This window comes from Gossypium hirsutum, chromosome A10 (assembly GCF_007990345.1).
Source record: "Gossypium hirsutum isolate 1008001.06 chromosome A10, Gossypium_hirsutum_v2.1, whole genome shotgun sequence".
NCBI classification, from domain to species: domain Eukaryota; kingdom Viridiplantae; phylum Streptophyta; class Magnoliopsida; order Malvales; family Malvaceae; genus Gossypium; species Gossypium hirsutum.
The window spans coordinates 19,948,925-19,968,553 of NC_053433.1; the positions used below are offsets into that span (position 1 = coordinate 19,948,925).

The window sequence follows — 19,629 nt, forward strand, 5'->3', positions numbered from 1 at the left end:
AAGGGTTGATATTTTGTGCATGCTCCTCCTCCATTCGAATCGCACCTCATCACTGAATGTACCTGAGTAGAACCACACAAACCGTCAATCTTTTTATTTAAGAGTTCTACTTGGTTAGATAGCATAGTAACCGTGTCGAGGTTGAAAACACTGGCTGCTTTTATCAGCTTTGTTTTGATAACTTGCCACTGATAGTTATTCAGTGACATCTCCTCAATAAATTCGTAAGCCACCTCAGGTGTCTTATTATTGAAAGTTCCTCCAGCGGCTGCATCAATCATTTGCCAAGTCGAAGGATTCAGGCCATTATGGAATGTTTGAACCTGTAGCCAAAGCGGTAAGCCATGGTGAGGGCACCTTCTTGAAAGGTCATTGTATCTCTCCCATGCATCGTAGAGTGTTTCTAAATCCATCTGCACAAAAGAAGAGATATCATTACGTAATTTGGTTGTTTTAACCGGTGGAAAATATTTTAATAAAAATTTTTCGATCATTTGTTCCCAAGTAGTGATTGACCCTTGAGGTAATGAGTTCAACCATTGTTTAGCCTTATTCCTTAACAAAAATGGAAACAACCGAAAGCGAATGGCATTATCAGAAATGCCATTAATTTTAAAGGTATCACAAAATTCTAGGAAATTTGCCAAATAAGCGTTGGATCCTCGTTTTGCAAACTATCAATCTGAACAAACTGTTATATCATTTGAATTGTGTTAGGTTTCAGTTCAAAATTATTTACAGCAATAGCAAGTCTAACTATACTTGACTCAGTTCCTGTTAAATTAGGTTTAGCATAATCATACATAGTGCATAGAGCAAGATTTTGATTAACAGCAATTGCAGGAGGTAGCGGACTTTATTGGTTTTCAGCCATCTCATTGGTTGTGGTTTGAATATCGTCCTCTTGTTCTTTCTCTGTGTATCTTAAGCTTCGCCTTATTTCTCTTTGGTTTCTGCGAACTTTGCGATCGATCTTACTGTCAAAAAGTAGTAGTCCTGACGGGTTTCTTCTAGTCATAAACTATAAGAATCTACCAGAAAAAAAGGAAAAAGAAGAATTAGTAATAAAAATTAGAATAAAATTTAAATTGTAGTAAAAGTAAATGGCTAAAGTAATAAAAATCGAGTGTTCCCAATATCTTAGTTCCCCGACAACAGCGTCAAAAACTTGATACGTGATGTTCGTGACAGGTTTTAAATATTTATAATGAATCGTTCTTGAAACTAACTATTATCACGATGAATGCAAGTGTACCATCGAACAGTAGTATAACTTTAGCAAGACTGGATTGTCGAACCCAAAGGAACTAAAAGTACTAGTAATGACTGTCTTTTTATTATCTAGCCTAAGAATAATGGGGTTTGTTTTAACTAACTAATTAACTAACTAAGAATTCACAGAAAATAGAATTGGGGAATTACTTTTGGAAAAATGATTGAATTAAGACAATACCTAAGGAAAAATCCACCTAGACTTCACTTGTTATTTGACTCTGAATCAGACGATTTATTCATTTGACTTGATCCATAGAAATCCCTAAGTTATACTATTATCCCTTTCGAGACTAACAACGTCTAACCCTAGGTTGAATAATTGAAATCTCTTTCTAATTAACTCCCTAGGGTTGCATTAACTCGATTTATAGATCCCCTTATTAGGTTTCACCCTAATCCGAAAAAATCTTGTCACCCTATCTCTAGGCGCAAAATCAACTCCGCTTAATTATGACAAATGTACTCTTAGACAGGGTCTATTCCTCCTCTGAATAAAAGCTTAACTTGAATCAAAATCTTGGAATACCAAGACAAGAATTAAGAACACATAAGTAAGAACAAGTCAAATATTTATCATACAATTTAGATAATAATAACAAGATCTGTCTTAAATTTCATTCCCTTTAGGTATTTAGGGGTTTTAGTTCATAACTAAAAAGGTAAACATTTAAGAAGAATAATGAATACAAAACATAAAGAAAAATCTAAAACTCCTAAAGGGAAATTGAGGGGAGATCTTCAGTCTTGATGATGAATCCAACTTCTAAGATGGACCAATTGGCTTTCCTTGAGCAGTTCTCTGCTTCCTTCTCCGCGTGCCCCCTTTTACTCCTCTAGGGTGTATTTATAGGCTTTAGAATGCCTAAGAACCCTTAAAATTGGCCTTTTCCATATTAGACTCAATTTGGGCTCGACAGGGACACACCCGTGTGACATGCTCGTATTCGATTACTTTAGGCCGTGGTCAAGCCTGTTAATTAGGCACGTGCGTGTGGTCTACCCGTGTGAGTCGTACTTTGATTCTGTCAAATTGACAGGACCGTGTTGCTTGTGTAAAGAAGTCCAGACCGTGTTGATTTTGTACGTTCGCCTATTTTCTCCGTTTTTGGCCCGTTTCTCGTTCCTTTCACTCTCCTATGCTCACCTAAGTATAAAACATGAAATTAAGGCATTAAGAGCATCGAATTCTCCAATTTTAAGGAAAAATCATCCATAAAATGTGCTAAGAATGGGATAAAAATATGTATAAATTACGGTTTATCAACAATGCGACTGGTTTTTAACCAGAACATAAAATTAACAAAACTTCGTAAAAGAATTAGGCAGAAAATCTTCAGAACGACGCTAATAAGAATTTTGTCTATTAAGTATCGATTTTTTGTTTCGACTAATCCCGTGACATATGAGTCATTTGATATCAAAAGTGCTCGTGGCTTGGAGGTGATGGTGCAGACTCACTTCGCTAGTGGATCACCCTATCTTGAGTTATATGTGGAATTTTTACTGCCAAATGAAACACTTGCGACTTCAACATCTACTACCATTCGAGACGAATACATGACCCCTACTTAACACTCTGTTAGTGGGATGCAAAACACGGAATCGTCTATTTTTTGTGGCAGTGCAAAATACATGACCCTTACAAGACACTCTATTAGTGGATGGGACATGCACCTCGGTGGGTAGATGTTCGATGCTGGAAATAGTTATTGGGGAATGGCATCAACTTTTAGTTGTTGGCAATCCATATATATTAGGGACGTTATGAAATTTACACGAGAAGGGATGATGTATTCCCTACGACATCCATCGACGAGGGGACTTCCTACATTGCAGATATTGGTGGGTCAAATGATGAGTCTGATTGGATCCACCCCGAGAGCCCGATTCCAATAGTGCAAAAGTTGTATTATTTTTTGAACCGGAGCCTGTTCCAACTAAACCTGAAGATGGTGAAAGGGGTTCAAATGAAGAAGAAAAAGATCAGCGATTCACGGCGTACTCGCCTCCAACCTACATGCATAATGTCGATCTATCGGTAGATGATGCATTAGAGTTTCTAGATCTACCACATAAGAGGTGTGGCCACACAAGTTCGTCATTAAATATGGGTGAATTGGAAGTTGGTAAGGAGTTTTCTAGTAAAGATGGTTTTCTCGATGCATTGAAGCAATATAGCATCAGAAACGGGGTTAACTACCACGTGGTTTAATCCAAATTTGAGAAGTTCGAGAACAAGTGTGCAGTGTGAAACAGTACATGTTCATGGAAAATCATGGCTTTAGTTAAGAAGAGGACAAGGTTGTGGGAGACAAAAAGGTTCAAAGGTCTCTATACGTGTGTTACCGGTACAGTATCACTGGGCATTTAGGGTTTTTGAATATTACTGTTATTATTTAATGTTGCATTATTTAATGTACTCATAGGTTGACAGGTGTTTCACAAGATCATCCCAAGTTGGATTCAAAGATGATAGCGGGCTTAATACTACCGATGGTGAAAGCGGATCTCAAGACTGCTATGTTGGTCTTAATTGTCAATATTCGTAATCAATTCAAGTACACGCCTTCTTACCGCAAGGCTTGGATAGCTAAATAGAAGGTGTTGGAGAAGATGCATAGTGGGTGTGACGCTTTATACAATGAGGTGTGGCAGTAGTTTCAGATGCTAGAGAGGTACGTCCCATGTTGTGTAACAGATTTTGAAATGGTTCTTGAGTACTACAACGACCACTTGCTCCGTGGATACTAAGTGTTCAAGCCTCTATTTTGGAGCTTTAAGTAATGTTGAGCCGTATTTCAGTACTGCAAGTCATTAGTACAAATTGACAGTACCTTTAATGTGTGGTAGATATACCCATCGGCTATTGCTAGCTATGACACAGGATGGTGATGGGAGGATCCTTCCAATTGCGTTTGCAATAACACCGAGAGAGTCAGGTAACAACTAAGATTTCTTTCTTTCTAAGTTGAGAATGCATGTTTTCCCCCAACCTGATATCTACGTTATATCAGATTGAGGTACTAAATTATTAGCAGCAATTGAGTGACAGGTAAGCCTCTGAGATCGTACGCATCATCAGTATTGTCTAAGGCACATTGCATCCAACTACTACGTGCAATATCGGTCTACCACTAGACAACGACAAGTGACCAACACGGGTATTTAATTGCCACCAATATTATTTGGTTTGTAATATTCAATTTGCTTTGAATGGAATAATGGTATGTAATTATCGTTATCCACTTATATTGACAAGGTATGAGATCAATAAGAACATTTTCATGATATGTTGGTGATTTTACAGTCAATTAACGATCAAGGTGCAAACTACTTCTATAACATACCTTTCGATCAATGGACACAATTATACAATGGCGACTTACGATATAATTAGATGACCTCAAACCTGGCTAAATGTATCAATTTTGTTCTAAAAGGAATGCATCATTTACTGATAATCTCGGTTGTGTGAAAGGCATACTTCCATTTGGCAGCACTATTTCCAAAGTAAGCAGCGATTTATAAAAGTCAAATGCAGGGAGGCCATGTATGGTGTCGGAAGGTAGTGCAAGAAATTAATAAGGCCAAGGCATAGGCCAACTCCAAGTGCATAGTATGTCATGATTTGCAACAACCTATGGTTTCGTGTGACAAAGTACAACAAACTAAACCAAGGTATTCCTAGCAGATAATATTGTGTACACCTGAGAAATAGGACTTGCGACTGTGACAGGTTTGACGCACTTCGTTATCCACTCGTTCATGTAATTGTAGCTTGTCAAAATCTCCATTTGGATCCCATGAGCTTTGTCGACGAAGTGTACAAATTAGACTACATGTACAATATGTGGAGACATATATTCCCACCAGTCACAATTGAATATAAGTGGCAGTCTGTATCACTTGCTCGTTTAAGTTATTACCAGATAGAAAATTCAGTCGCAAACCAAAACGTCAACCGTGCTCGACTAAAATACATGATAATATGGATATTCGGAAAGAATGGACCAACAAAAGTTGTACGGGTGGTGTAGGAACCCGATTCATACAATGCAAATATATCCAAATCGAAATAACTCCTAATTTTATTAAATGAAACAATGAAAAAATAATTTGTACCGTCTTATTCAAAAGAATTTATATTTTATTAAATGAAATAATATAAAAATAATTTGTACAAAAATATTCAAAACTTCTATTTTATGAAATTTTAACGCCCCCTTACCCGAGACCGTCGCCGGAGTCGAGCATGAGACATTACTAAACTTATTTTAGCATTTAAACAAGTTCAAACAATTCTCGTAGTAAACTGTCCATCTACATCATAGTCGCTAAACAAATCATATCTCAAGTTACGAAACTCAAAATCAAATTCTGTAAATTTTTCCTGAAACTAGACTCATATATCTACTTACTAATTTTTTTCTAGAATTTTTTGTAGGGCCAATTAGTACAGTTTATTAGTTAAATTCTCCCCTGTTTCAGGGTTCGGTTACTCTGACCCCTGTGCACTACGAATCAAATTTATTTTTGTACAAAGATCCAATGACCATGTCGTTTGTTTCTCCTAAAAATGTCCTCAATAAGGAATCCATACATATAAAGTGTGAGTCATAATTATTTTTTCACAATTTACGATGAATTTCTAAATTTAGAACAGGGAATCTAGAAATCGCTCTGACCCTGTTTCACCAAAACATAAATATCTCATAAAATACAACTATTTTACCTATTTTGTTTCTTCAACATGAAAATAGATTCATTAAGCTTAAATTATATATTTTATTAATCATCTAATTCTATCTTTACTATATTTAGTGATTTTTCAAACTCACGTCACTGCTGCTGTGTGATTCTGTTTTATAGCCAATTTCACCATTTTATGGATTTCCATAGATTAGTTAGCACATAAAGCATACGTGTTATCAAATATAATCTTGATTAGCCACTCCAATAGCTAATCATTCTCAAACATTTCCATGCCATCCATGAGCCATATCATAAGATTATATACACAAAATAATTATAATGCTATACATGCCATATTCCCAAAATATACAAGTCATTATACCGAAATAGTTTGCTGATAGTGTGAGCGCGCCTCCGACCGTTCCCGATCTCCTAGCCGGCTTGACAAAACTACAAATAATAGAGAGGAAGGAGTAAGCATAATTGCTTAGTAAGTTCACATGTAAATAGCAAGTAACATAACCATGCAATAATACGAAATCCACAGTTGCATAATATTACCAAAGCATTCATATCATATTTCTCATTCATGATCCTGCCATATTATTGTTATATTGAAGTCTCAACCCAAGGGTTAAGTACATACCTGTACAAATTTTCTCATTCACCACACTTCCAACATGTCACCTTCGTTTTAGGTACTCACCTTATCCACTTAAGATTTACCCGTTGAACACATCGGAATATGATTCGAATACACGAATTTCATGCACATTAGTGCCATACCCACAGCTAGACAAACTCAATAGCCTGCAGAAATTATGTAGCCAAGCTACCATGTAACCCGCCCATAAGTGAACTCGGACTCAACTCAACGAGTTCGGATGCCTAGTTACATCTCACGAACTCAGACTCAACTTAACGAGCTCGAAACTCAAATATCTTAATGACATGTCACTTGTATTCTAATCTATTCCAAAGGTTCAAACGGGCTTTTTCCTCGATCACACATCTTTTCCATCTTCCACGGAATGTCGAAACCGATACTCGGTAGCAATTCATATTTAACAAGTAGCACACAAAATTTGCATATTATTCAATAATAACCACAAAGCATAATATTTCATGATATTAATCATCATATCATATAAATAACATTAAATTACTTAAAATGACAATTATGTTACTACATTTACACCTGAACTTACCTCGATACAAAATAAAGAAATTTTGCAATTTAGTCCACAATCTTTTCCTTTCCCCAATCAAGGTTGATTCCACGTCTTTCTTGGTCTAAAATAACAAATTTAGTTGATTCAATACTCACATTTATGAAAATATTCCTTAACTCTAACTTTGGAAAAATTATGATTTTGCCCCTAAACTTTTTCATATTTACACTTTTGCCCCAAAGCTCAAAAATTAAATTTTTTTCCAAAATTATTATGTTTTATGACATGCTGATTATTTTTCCCTTCTATGGCAACATCAAATTCTCACTCTAACATGTAGTTATAAATATTAGGTATTTTTACCGGTTATGTCATTTTACTTGTTTTCACGTAAAATCGTTTAGCAAAAGTTTTTTAACACAATTTAAAGCTTCATATTATACCATAAAAAATCAAAATAAACACATTTCACCTATGGTTATTTTTCCAAATATAAACCCTAGGTTAAATTATTGCTAGAATAAGCTAAATCAAGTTATCGGGACTCCAAAAACGTAAAGAACATTAAAAACGGGGCTTGGAATCACTTAATATGGAGCTTGGAAGCTTGAAACAAACCCTAGCTATGGATAACCCTTGAAATTTCGTCCTAATGAAGAAGATGGACATATTTTGCCATCTTTTTCCTTTTTTTAATCTTTTAATTACCAAATGACTAAAATACCCTTCATTAAAAACTTTGGTTATTTCTACATATGTATGTCCACTTTTTTCCATGAAAACCTAATGGTATAATTACCATTTAAGGAGCTCTACTTCAATTATGCTCTTCAATTAAATCCTTTAACATCTAAAACTCATATTTATCAACTTTTGCAATTAAGTCCTAATAGGCAAATTAGACATGCAATTCATGAAATTTTCTATCGATATTCTAACACATGCATCTAATCACTCAATAAATTATAAAAATTAATCAGAATAAATTTTTCTACTTCAGAATTGTGGTTTCGAAACCACTACTTCATTTAGGCCCTAATTCGAGATATCACAGAAATGAAACAATATAAAAACTATAACACCCCTGGATTAGGTGTATATAATTATGGTGGTTTCTTAATTCATACAAGACACAATAAAAAAGTCTACCCTCTGGCACGACTCATTTTGCCGTATTTTTGGCACGTTTTGGGGTTTTTTTCTTAGTTTTATTTTTTCAGTCTTCTCGTTCTTTTGGTTCCTTGGTTTTTGAGTATTAGTTTTCTGCCGGTTTTGAGGGTTTTGTCCATTGCGAAAGAAACTTATGGAAAGAAATTTGGAGGATCTGAGTTTAGAGGATGGCGAAGAGGATACTTTCTCTATTCTGATTGGGGATGAAGCACCAAGGTCCTGCGTTTAGTTTCTATTTGGTTGGATGCTTCCTAACTGCAAGTGTGGTTTATTTCCCAGCCAGGAGAAATATCATGGAAAATATATAGCATCCTTTAGAGGGTGTTCAAATTACAGATTTAGGTGAAAAGCGTCATTTGTTCAAATTTTTTAATAAAGTTGACATTCATCGAGTTATTACCGGGTCTCTTTGGACTTTCAACAATCATCTGTTGATCCTCCATAGAATCCATGAGAATGAAGATCCACTATCTATTCCTCTGGTACTTTCAGAATGGTGGGTGCAGATTCATGACTTGCCTCCAGGTTTTATCAAAGAATCTATGGCGATGAAATTTGGAAATTTCATTGATAAATTTCCAGAATACGATATGAAGAACTTATCAATGTCTACAAGAATGTTATGCGTATTCGAGTGCAAATTGACGTTAGAAAGCCCTTGAAAAGGAAAAAGAAAATCATGTTGTCTGAATCAAACTTTACTTACTCAAAATTCAAATACGAAAAGTTAACTTTTTTTTTGTTTTTTATGTGGCTGCCTTGGCCATGGGGACAGCTTCTATCCAAAAAGGTTACAATGTGGGCTACAGGAAGTGGAAATGAAATGGGATCTAACTTTGAGGGCGCAGCCGAGGAAGGCCACCACCATCAGTAGCATTTGGCTAAGGGAGGAGGGTGAAAACTCATTTTTTGGAAAGAATAGTGCTGAGCAGAAATCTGGCCCAAATTTCAGGAATAATTATGGGAGAAGATCAAGGACAAAATTTTATTTACTCTTGGAATAAATTTGGAAGGTTCCAAATCTCCTTATATTTCAAATAAAAGGCAAGAATCTCGCCATTTTAGGGAAAAGATTTGGCTCTTTGCAAAAGTCAATAGCAGGAATCTCGCATGAATGGGATCAATTCAACTAAGGCCATGGATGACGTGGATAGAGGGAATGATTTAGTTTCGATGAGAATGGAATGTGAAATGGAGGAGGAGCCAATTTTCAATGAAGAGGGCAAGAAACGACAAAGGTTTGAAACTTTAATTTCCATTGTTTCCAATGTTCAGGATTTGTTAAAAATTTGTGGTGGGCACTCAGTTCATCTTAAAAATGTATTGGCGGCTACCAGTGGGTATGCCAACCAGAAGCCATGAAGATTTTATGGTAGAATGTTTGTGGATTGGGGAGTCCGCAAGCAATACTTCGCCTTTAGCATATGCTGAAAAGTTATCATCCCCAAATTGTCTTCTTTATGGAGACAAAATTGACTGTTAATCAAAGGGAAAATGTTAGGAGACGTTGTGGTTTTCTAAATGGTGTCATGTACCAGTGGAGAAAACTCGGAGGGGATTAAGTATCGGGTGGAATGGGGGTCGTTTAGTTACATTGAAGAGTTTTTCCAAAAACCATATTAATGTGGAAATCCAAGAAGAGGGAGATAATAAAAAATAAAGATTTATGGGTTTCTATGGGGCTCCGAATATAAGAGAGAAATCAGTGACATGGGAGCTACTTCGAACATTGGGGAGAAATTATTCTTTACCTTAGCTGGTTGGAGAAGATTTTAACGATATTCTCTTTGCTGACAAGAAGCAAGGTCAGGTTTTGAGAGAGGAGGCCAGAATGGAAGCTTTCCATCGAACTTTGAAACTTTATCAATAGGTGGACGTGGGCTACTCTAGTCCATGGTTTACTTGGGAAAGGGGTCGAATATTGGAAAACGATATACGAGAAAGAATTGATAAGGGTGTTGCTAACGACGCATGGCTTCAAGTTTTTCCATCTTTTTCTCTGAGACACTTCCTCACTCTTTCTCTGATCACTGTCCTTTGCTTATCGAGACGAGGGTAGGAGAAATGGGTAAAAGAACTGGTCATTTTCATTTTGAGGCGTGATGGGATTTAGAATAATCTTGTGAGGGAGAGATTAAAACGCTGTGGGAAAGTAGTTTGGGTTCCTATCCAAATCGGATTTTAACTCTCGCTAAGGGGTTGAAATATTGAGCGGATATGATTAAGGCTAAAAAAGGGCGTGATGTAAAAAGATTAACTAGGAGGTTGGAGTTTTTGAATGACGTTGAGCGATCGGAGAGTCTTTGGCCGAGATTGTTGATGTCAAATTACATTTAAACATGGAGATCGATAAGAAAGAGCGATATTGGGAGCAACGAGCCAGGGCGAACTTTGTTTCTCAAAGGAGGTGTAGGAACCGTATTCAGGGTTTACAAAGGACTAATGGTTCAGTGGCTACAGGTAGCATTGAAATTGGGAATATTGCTTGAGACTATTTTGCAAATCTTTTTGAGTCTCATGGTACAGGCAATATGGATCATATCCTGTCGGGGGTACCTTGTTACATTTCTGAAAGTATGAATCAATGCCTTCTAGCTACTTATACTGAAGAGGAAATTGTGGAAGCGTTAAAAGGAATGGGACCTACAAAAGCTTCAAGACCAAATGATTTTCCAGCAATCTTTTATTAGAAGTACTGAAACATTATTGGAAAAAATACTAGCAATTTCTGTTTGGAAATATTTGAATGCTGGTAAATCTCTGGAAGAAATAAACAGCACACAGTTGGTTTTAATTCCAAAAATTGCGAATCCCTCAATTTGAAGAATTTTCGGCCAATCAGTCTTTGTACGGTAATTTATAAAATTATTGCTAAGACAGTTGCAAACTGCCTTCAAAAAGTTTTAGATGATTGTATTGACACTTCTCAAAGTGCTTTTGTACCGGGTAGACTCATAATAGATAATGTGTTACTGGCGTACGAGGTACTTCATTATTTCAAGAATAAAAGAAAAGGGAGAAAGGGTTTTATGGCTCTTAAGTTGGACATGAGCAAGGCTTATGATCATGTGGAATGACCTTTCATAAAAGGTATGATGTCAAAGTTGGGTTTTGCCTCTTCTTTTAGTGATTTCATAATTCACTGTATTAGCTCAGTCTAGTATTCAATTTTGCTTAATGGTGAAGAAGGGCCAAATTTTAACCCATTAAGACGGCTAGGTAGGGAGATCATTTAAGCCCATGCTTATTTTTGTTCTGCGGAGAGGGTTTGTCGGTGCTGATAGGACTAGCCAGTCAGGAGAGAAAAATTTCAGCAGGAAGGGTTTGTAGATCAGCTCCACCAATCACGTATCTTATGTTTGCAGATGACTACATTCTTTTTGGAGAGGCTTCAGATAGGGGGATTCAGGGGATTAGAGACATTTTAAGAGAATATGAATCCTGTCCGGGCCAATGTGTTAACTTTGAAAAGTCTACTGTATTCTTCAATTCGAATGTGACTGATCAAGATAAAAGTTTCGTTTTCCAGGTTTTTAATGTTCGGTGCTCGACTGAGGCTGAGAAATATTTAGGGCTTCCGAATATGGTGGGTCGAAGGAAGAAAATGGCTTTTCAATCATTGAAAGACATGTTGAAATAGAAGATCGATAGTTGGAGCACACGACATCTCTCTCAGGGTGGAAAAGAGGTATTTATCAAAGCAGTTTTACAAGCCATTCCTACTTATACTATGTCTTGTTTTCTTTTACTAAAAAGTTAGTGTGGATTTGGAAAATTTATTAGGGGTTTTTTGATGGAAAAAAAGTCATGGGAAGAGAAGGATTCATTGGTGTAATTGGAAGTCATTATGCGTCCCAAAGGATAAAGGTGGGATGGGGTTTCGTAATTTAAATTCTTTTAATATTGCGTTACTGGCCAAACAAGGTTGGCATTTGTTACGAAATCCTAATTCGCTACTAGCGTGTACATTGAAGGCCAAATACTTTAAAGATTCAGACTTCTTAAATTTCAGGTTTGGAAATTTACCTTCTCTTACCTGGCAGAGTCTATGGTCTGCAAAAGGACTCCTTATAAAAGGAATGGGATGGAGGATCAGTGATGGTAGGAACGTCTCTATCTAGGGTGATGCATGGGTCCTTGGAAGTAAAGAGTTTAGAGTTCAAAATTTGATTGTAAACTCGAGCTTGTTGTTAGTCGAAGACTTAATTGATGCTAGCATGAGGAAATGGAAAACTGAACTGATTTACAAACCTTTTTGGAAAAGGACGCGGAATGGATCTTATGTATCCCTCTACCCATGAATCATCAGGAGGATCAAATCATCTGGAGAGGGGAGCCAACGGGGGAGTACACGGTTCACAGCGGCCACAAATTACTTTTACAAGAGGGACAGAGTCAAACACAACCAAATTACAACCATTTTTACAAGCGACTATGGAGCCTAGATTTACCTCCTAAAATTAAAATTACAATTTGGAGGTTTTTTTGTAACTTTTTGCCTACTTTCTATAAACTACACTACAAGAGACTCATGGGATCCGCAGATTGCCATAGGTGTCATTCCTCGAATGGAATCCAAGGAACACGTGTTCCGGGAGTGCCCTATAGCAAAAGAAGCATGGAAAAATTAAGGCTTTAACTGGCCTATTCAAGAGGAAAACACAGATTTCAAAGTTTGGCTTAATAACATTTTTGAGTTAAATGCTTTCAATCAATGCAGGGTGATTGCATGTGCTTTATGGGTACTATGGAATACAAGAAATAGTTTTATTCATGAAAGGGAAGTCAAGTCTGGATCTCAAATGGCAGATTTTATTAGAAACTAAATTAAAGAGCTCGATGGGTTGCGTACGCACTTACTAGTGAATCGGTTTCATATGTGTCGATGGGTTGCTCCGACGGAACTGTGGTTAAAAATCAACTTTGACGCTGCGTTCAACAAGGAAAAGAAAGAGTCATGTTCAGGATTTAGTAGTAAGGAATACAATAGCAGAAGTGATTTCCTCTAAAATAGTTTTTCACAAAAATATACCTAAGGCTTTTTCTGCTGAAGCGATGGCGTGTCTCCAAGCGATCAGTCTTCGGTTACATCTAGGACTGAAGAAGGTAGAGATTGAAGGCGACTCTCAAACGGTGATCCAAAAACTGCAAGAGAGATCTGAAGATAGATCAGAAATTAGAGTTTTTAAAAAAGACTCAAAGTATCTGAGTCTAGGCTACGAATCTTGCGTTTTTCATTTTATCCCTAGAGAAGCAAATAAAGTGGCTCATCTTATCACGAAAGATGGCTTACAGAAGAGAGAAACGACTTATCTGCTGAACATGATCAATACTGGAGTGGAGGGAGTGTTGGATGAAGATCGAAGATGGACGGACTTGTCGTGGGATTGAATCGATTAGATTGAAGTAGGAAAGCTTTGTTGGAAGATAATTCTGGAAGATGAGAAAGAGAGAAGCCCTTTTAAAATTTTTTGTTCAAGTGATGGAAACTAGTAAACAATTAATTGGGAGTCATTATGATGGTAATGTCTCCCAGATGCTTTTTTTTTTGGTTTTCGAGGGATGGGTTTTGTGGTTAACAGTTGGCTAGTAAAAGCCTCTAGAGCTCCCCGTCTTTGCCATGCTGGGTCTTGTTTAGTTTTATTTCGTTTATGTTTTTTGGACTGGGTTTATTAGGCCCGTTTTGATTTGTTTTCCTATTTACTGTTTTGAGTTAGTACTGTTAGGCCTAGTTTGAATGTGTTTTATTAGTTGAATAAAAGATCCAGATAATTTACCTAAAAAAAACTGTAACACCATTAACCCGTATCCGTCGCCAGAACAAGGTTACAAAGCATTACCAAAATTTACAGAGCAAATAAACAGATATTTTATATCATATAGCATTCATATCAAAAACCAATCAAAATCAAGCATAATGTCCCTTATGTGAGCTCTCGAGGCCCAAAATACATATTAGAAACAAGTCGGGACTAAATCGGGTACTTAAAGAATTTTTTAGAAAACATTAAAATTTTTCAAAGGTTCAAGGGATACACGCCCATGTGGCCCGGCCGTGTGTCTCACACGGTCAAGAGACACGTCTGTGTCTCAAGCCATGTGGGCATTCGAAATAAGGACACAAGGCCATCTCCCAGCCTATGTCTAAACTTACGAGCTCTCTAAATTGGGTCATACGGCTAACCCACACGCCCATGTGCTAGGCCATATGAGCATTCTGTTTTGAGCTCTCCAAATTACTGTTTTCTTTTTTATTATTAGTAGTAGAACGTAATAGTGTTTTTATTATTTTATTATTATTTTTACCTTTTTATTACTATTATTATTAACCTACTATTATTACTTTTATTAAGATAGTATTACTTTCTTTTTTTATATTGTTATTATTATTAGAACGTATATTATTATTAATGTATCATTGTTATTTTCTATTTTATTATTACTTTTATTACTATTGTTTCTATTATTATTATTTTCATTACTTCTATTATTATTATCATTATTTTCTATTATCATTAATATGTTGTTTGTTTATTATTATTATTATTATTAACACTATTATCATCATTATATTTACTTTTTTAAATATTATTACCATTATATTTTTTTATTATTACTATTATTTTTATTATCTGTCCTATTTTTAAATTATTTCATTCAATATTTTGTTGTACATGTGTTTATTTTCCCACTCCCGATTTAAATTAAATTTTCATTCGAATTTTCTTTGTTATTCCATTTTTTATCTCTGTATTACTTTATTTATTATTATCTTTGTCTGGATTTTTCAAGTAAAGGCAATATTCGGTACTTGAAAATTCGAGAAATCGTGTCCTAACGTATTGGGTTTCGATTTTTCGTTTGATCTAAGTAACCGATTATCCTTTTAAATTAAAATACATGAGTTTTAAATAAAATAAAGACAATATTCCGTATTTAGAAATTCGAGTAGTCGTGCCCTGATGTACTGGGTTTCAATTTTCTGTTTGATCTAAATATCCAGATATTTTTTTAAAAAAAATTTAAATACATGAGTTTTAAATGAAATAGAAGGCAAGCTCATACTCGAGAGTCGAGGTGTTGTGTCCCAACATACTAGATATAACATTTTACCTTGAGATGAAACGGTCCTTGACATACGTTTTAATTCATCCAAATACTTTAAAAAAAACATTAACACTAAGAGAGATCGTATTTTAAATTCTTGTCAAATTTTCAATTTTCAACATTAAGGCACTGAATAATCAATTAGGTACCAAATTTGAGGGTGACGAGGGTGATAACCCTTCCTCGCACGTAATCGACTCCCGAGCCCGTTTTTCTAATTTTCACAAACCAAAATCGTGGTTTTGATAAATCAATCTGTTTATTAAAAAACGACCACGTTTTGATGTGACTTGATCACACCTCATAAAAATTCATTTTAAAAAGTCGATTCCTGTTTTTCAAAAAAATGGTTTCGAAAGCTTAGCGACTCCACTAGGGACCAATAAGAGAATCAAGCCATAAAATTGATTATTTTCTGTCCTTTTGTCAAAAATTGAAAATTTAATTTGAAAAATCATGATTCTTTTGTCGCATTTGTTTGTGATCTCCATGATTGTTGTTGTTTGAATCTAGTAGAATACTCTTACATTGCATTAGATGACCGTTGTGGTCACAACTTTTAAGTGGGAGTGAGAAACTACGCCTTCGTGAGGTTTTCACCTCCGCATGGGCTAGTGGATTACTTTCAGGATACATTCGTACCTATGTCTTCGTGAGATTTTCATCTTCGCGTGGCCATAGAGAAATATATTCCCCTGAATTGAACTTGATCCATATGAGCCTATAATGAGTGAGGATTGAGGAATCTACCGGTTCAGGTACCCTTTTTTTTAGAACCGAACTGCATATAATGAACTTGAGAGTCCACCTTAGGTAGAACCGTGCCCAAATTTAGTTGTCACCTGAATAGGTGCTTTATTTGTTATTTATTTATTATGTACTAATGTGTTTTGTTTTTGTTTTATTTATGACTGCAATGCATTACATCATCATAGAAAGGAAGTGTTCATTCATATTTGATTGCTAAATAGAACAGCTTGTCACGGGAAAACGGATTTCTTGATAAAGTGGATTATAATACGGTTGTCTGAATATGATCTAAGTAAACACAAAGAAAGAAGGCTGATAGTTCACGGAAGAAAACAAGACTTTGTTTTATTGCCCGAAGATTCAAGTCGATAAAAATTATTTGAGAGTCGTCACATCCCAACTTTCTTAAAGGAGCTAGCAAGCATCGCGAGGATAAGTGAGTAATAAGTCGCAGCCTGAATCAAGCAAAAAGGAGCTAGTGGAAGCATCTATTGGAAGTTTGCGAGATTTGAATTTCACGAAGAAAAGGGATCGACATCTTCACCTAGAATATGAGGGCAAGGCCGCATATGTAATTCATTTTATGTAAATGAATTTGTTTTCTAAAAAAGTTGTTCTAATAGAATTGAATACAGAATCAACGCCATTCTTTCTTTTGCATTCATTCCATGCATTTGCATTGCATTACATTATTTGCATTAGATTTTCACAAAAGACGCTAATTAATTGAAATCATTTTAGTTAATCTGGAAACCGATAAAAACTTACCAACCAAGCATCGTTACGGTATCCGTGCTAATGCAAAATATATGGACAAACGATTGGAAAGACTTGAACAACTACAAAGAGAGATGCAAGACTAGTTACAAATGCAAATACAAGAGCAACTGGCGAAGATCCAGCAAGATATAAGGGACCAAGTGCTAGAGTCTCAAAGGAATATGATGAATCAGTTGTCCTAATTGCTGACTAAGGGGCTAGAAAAAAGAAAAAGCTTTATGATCAATGCTAGAGAGGACAATGAGGAGCCTCTTGATAAACCGTAGTTTATACATATTTTTACCCCATGGTTAACGCATTTATGGATGGTTTCACCTTAGAATTGGTGAATTCAATGCTCCTAATCCTTTAATTTCATGTTTTGTACTTAGGTGAGCATAGGAGAATAAAAAAAGCGAGAAACGGGCCGAAAACAGAGAAAATAGACCCACATGGGAAAACAACATGGCCTGGACTTCCTCACACGGGCATGTCACACGGCCGTGTCCCTTTGGCAAGGTCAAAGCATGATTTACACGGGCAGATCACACGCCCGTGCCCATTTAACAGCCTTAACCACGGCCTTAAGCAATCGAACACGGGCATGTCCTTGCCGAGCCCAAGTTTAGTCTAATTCAGAAAAGGCCAATTTTGAGGGCTCTTAGGCATTCCAAAGCCTATAAATACACCCTAGAAGAGGAGAAGAGAAGAGGCAGAGGAGGAAGCAAGGAATTGCTCAAGGAAAGCCGATCGATCCATCTCAGAAGCCGGATTCACCATCAAGACTGAAGATCTCCCTTCAAATTCCCCCAGGAGTTTTGGGTTTTCTTATGTTTTGTTATTTTTATTCTTTTGAGATGTGTTCTTTAATTAGTATGAACTAAAACCCCTAAATACCTAATGGGGATGAAACCTAAAACGGATCTTGTTATTATTATCTAAATTGTACGATAAATATTTGACTTGTTCTTAGTTATGTGTTCTTAATTCTTGTTTTGATATTCTAGGATATTGATTCAAGTTAAAGCTCTTATTCAGTGGAGGAATAGACCCTGTCTAAGAGTAAATTTGTCATAATTTAGTGGATTTGGTTGCGCACCTAGAGATAGGGTGACAAGATTTTGCCGGATTAGGGTGAAACCTAATAAGGGGATCTATAGATTGAGTTAATGCAACCCTAAGGCGTTAATTAGAAAGAGATTTCAATTATTCAATCTAGGGTTAGATGTTGTTAGTCTCGAGAGAGATAATAATATAACTTAGGGATCTCTACGGAACAAGTTGAATGAATAAATCATCGGATTCGGAGTCAAATAACAAGTGAAATCTAGCGGGATTTTTCCTTAGGTATTGTCTTAATCAATCGAGTTTTCCAAAAAGTATTTTCCCCAAATTTCTTTTCTGTGATTTCTTAGTTTAGTTAATTAGTTAGATAAACAAAACCCTTTTATTTTTTAGGCTAGATAATAAAAAGAAAGTTGATACTAGTACTTTTAGTTCCTTTGGGCTCGATAATCCGGTCTTACTAAAGCTATACTACTGTTTGATAGGTACCATTGCCTTCATCGTGATAATAGTTAGTTACAAGAACGATTCATTATAAATATTTAAAACCTGTCACGAATATCACGTATCAAGTTTTTGGCGTCGTTGCCGGGGAACTAAGATATTAAGAACACTCGATTTTTATTACTTTAGCCATTTTACTTTTATTACAATTTAAATTTTTATTTTATTTTCTAATTCTTCATTTATTTTCTTCTAACAGGTTTTTCTAGTTTATGACCAGAAGAAACCCATCAGGACCACTACTTTTTGACGGTGAGATCGACCGCACAGTTCGCAGAAACCGAAGAGAAATAATGCGAAGCTTACGTTACACAGAAGAGCAAGAGGAAAATACTTCAACCACTACCGAAGAGATGGTTGAAAACCAAGAAAATCCACTACCTCCTGCGATTGCTGTAAATCAGAATCCTGCTCCACGCACTATGTATGGTTATGCTAAACCTAACTTAATAGGAACTGAGTCAAGTATAGTTAGACCTGCTATTGCTGCAAATAATTTTGAACTGAAACCTAACATAATTTAAATGATACAACAGTTTGGTCAGTTTGATGGTTTGTAGGACAAGGATCCCAATACTCATTTGGCAAATTTCCTAGAATTTTGCGATACAGTTAAAATCAATGGCGTTTCTGATAACGCCATTTGCCTTCGGTTGTTTTCCTTTTCGTTAAAGAATAAGGCTAAACAATGGTTGAACTCGTTACCACGAAGGTCAATCACTACTTGGGAACAAATGACCGAAAAGTTTTTACTAAAATATTTTCTGCTGGCTAAAACGGCTAAATTACGTAATGGTATCTCTTCTTTTGTGCAGATAGATTTAGCAACACTCTACGATGCATGGGAGAGATATAATGACCTTTTGCGAAGATGCCCTCACCATGGGTTACCACTCTGGCTACAAGTTCAAACTTTTCATAACGGCCTGAATCTTTCGACTCGACAAATGGCTGATGCAGCTGCTGGCGGAACAATCAATAATAAAACACCTGAAGATACCTATGAATTCATAGAGGAGATGTCACTAAATAACTATCAGTGGCAAGTCATGAGGACAAAGCCAACAAAAACAGCCGGTGTTTATAACGTCGATTCGGTCACCATGCTCTCTAATCAGGTAAAACTCTTGAATAA

The 19,629-nt window shown here is 36.0% G+C and overlaps 1 long non-coding RNA gene and 2 other non-coding genes across 4 annotated transcripts; 1 reads left to right on the plus strand and 2 right to left on the minus strand.

The window, feature by feature from the left end:
- The first annotated feature begins 339 nt into the window (after positions 1–339).
- LOC121209016 (small nucleolar RNA R71) lies at positions 340–446 on the plus strand. The gene has a single exon (XR_005904134.1). It is a non-coding gene; the product is annotated as a small nucleolar RNA R71 (small nucleolar RNA).
- A 12,115-nt stretch (positions 447–12,561) lies between these two features.
- Positions 12,562–13,914, minus strand: LOC107897614 (uncharacterized). 2 transcript variants are annotated; one of them, XR_001684212.2, is made up of 3 exons: positions 13,342–13,914; positions 13,170–13,238; positions 12,562–12,911 (listed from the first exon to the last, which is right to left on the minus strand). It is a non-coding gene; the product is annotated as an uncharacterized lncRNA (long non-coding RNA). The 2 variants fall into 2 exon arrangements; XR_001684213.2 differs by having other exon boundaries at positions 13,166–13,238; positions 13,342–13,868.
- Positions 13,915–19,276: 5,362 nt separating this feature from the next.
- LOC121208773 (small nucleolar RNA R71) lies at positions 19,277–19,383 on the minus strand. The gene has a single exon (XR_005903898.1). It is a non-coding gene; the product is annotated as a small nucleolar RNA R71 (small nucleolar RNA).
- Between the last annotated feature and the right edge of the window lie 246 nt (positions 19,384–19,629).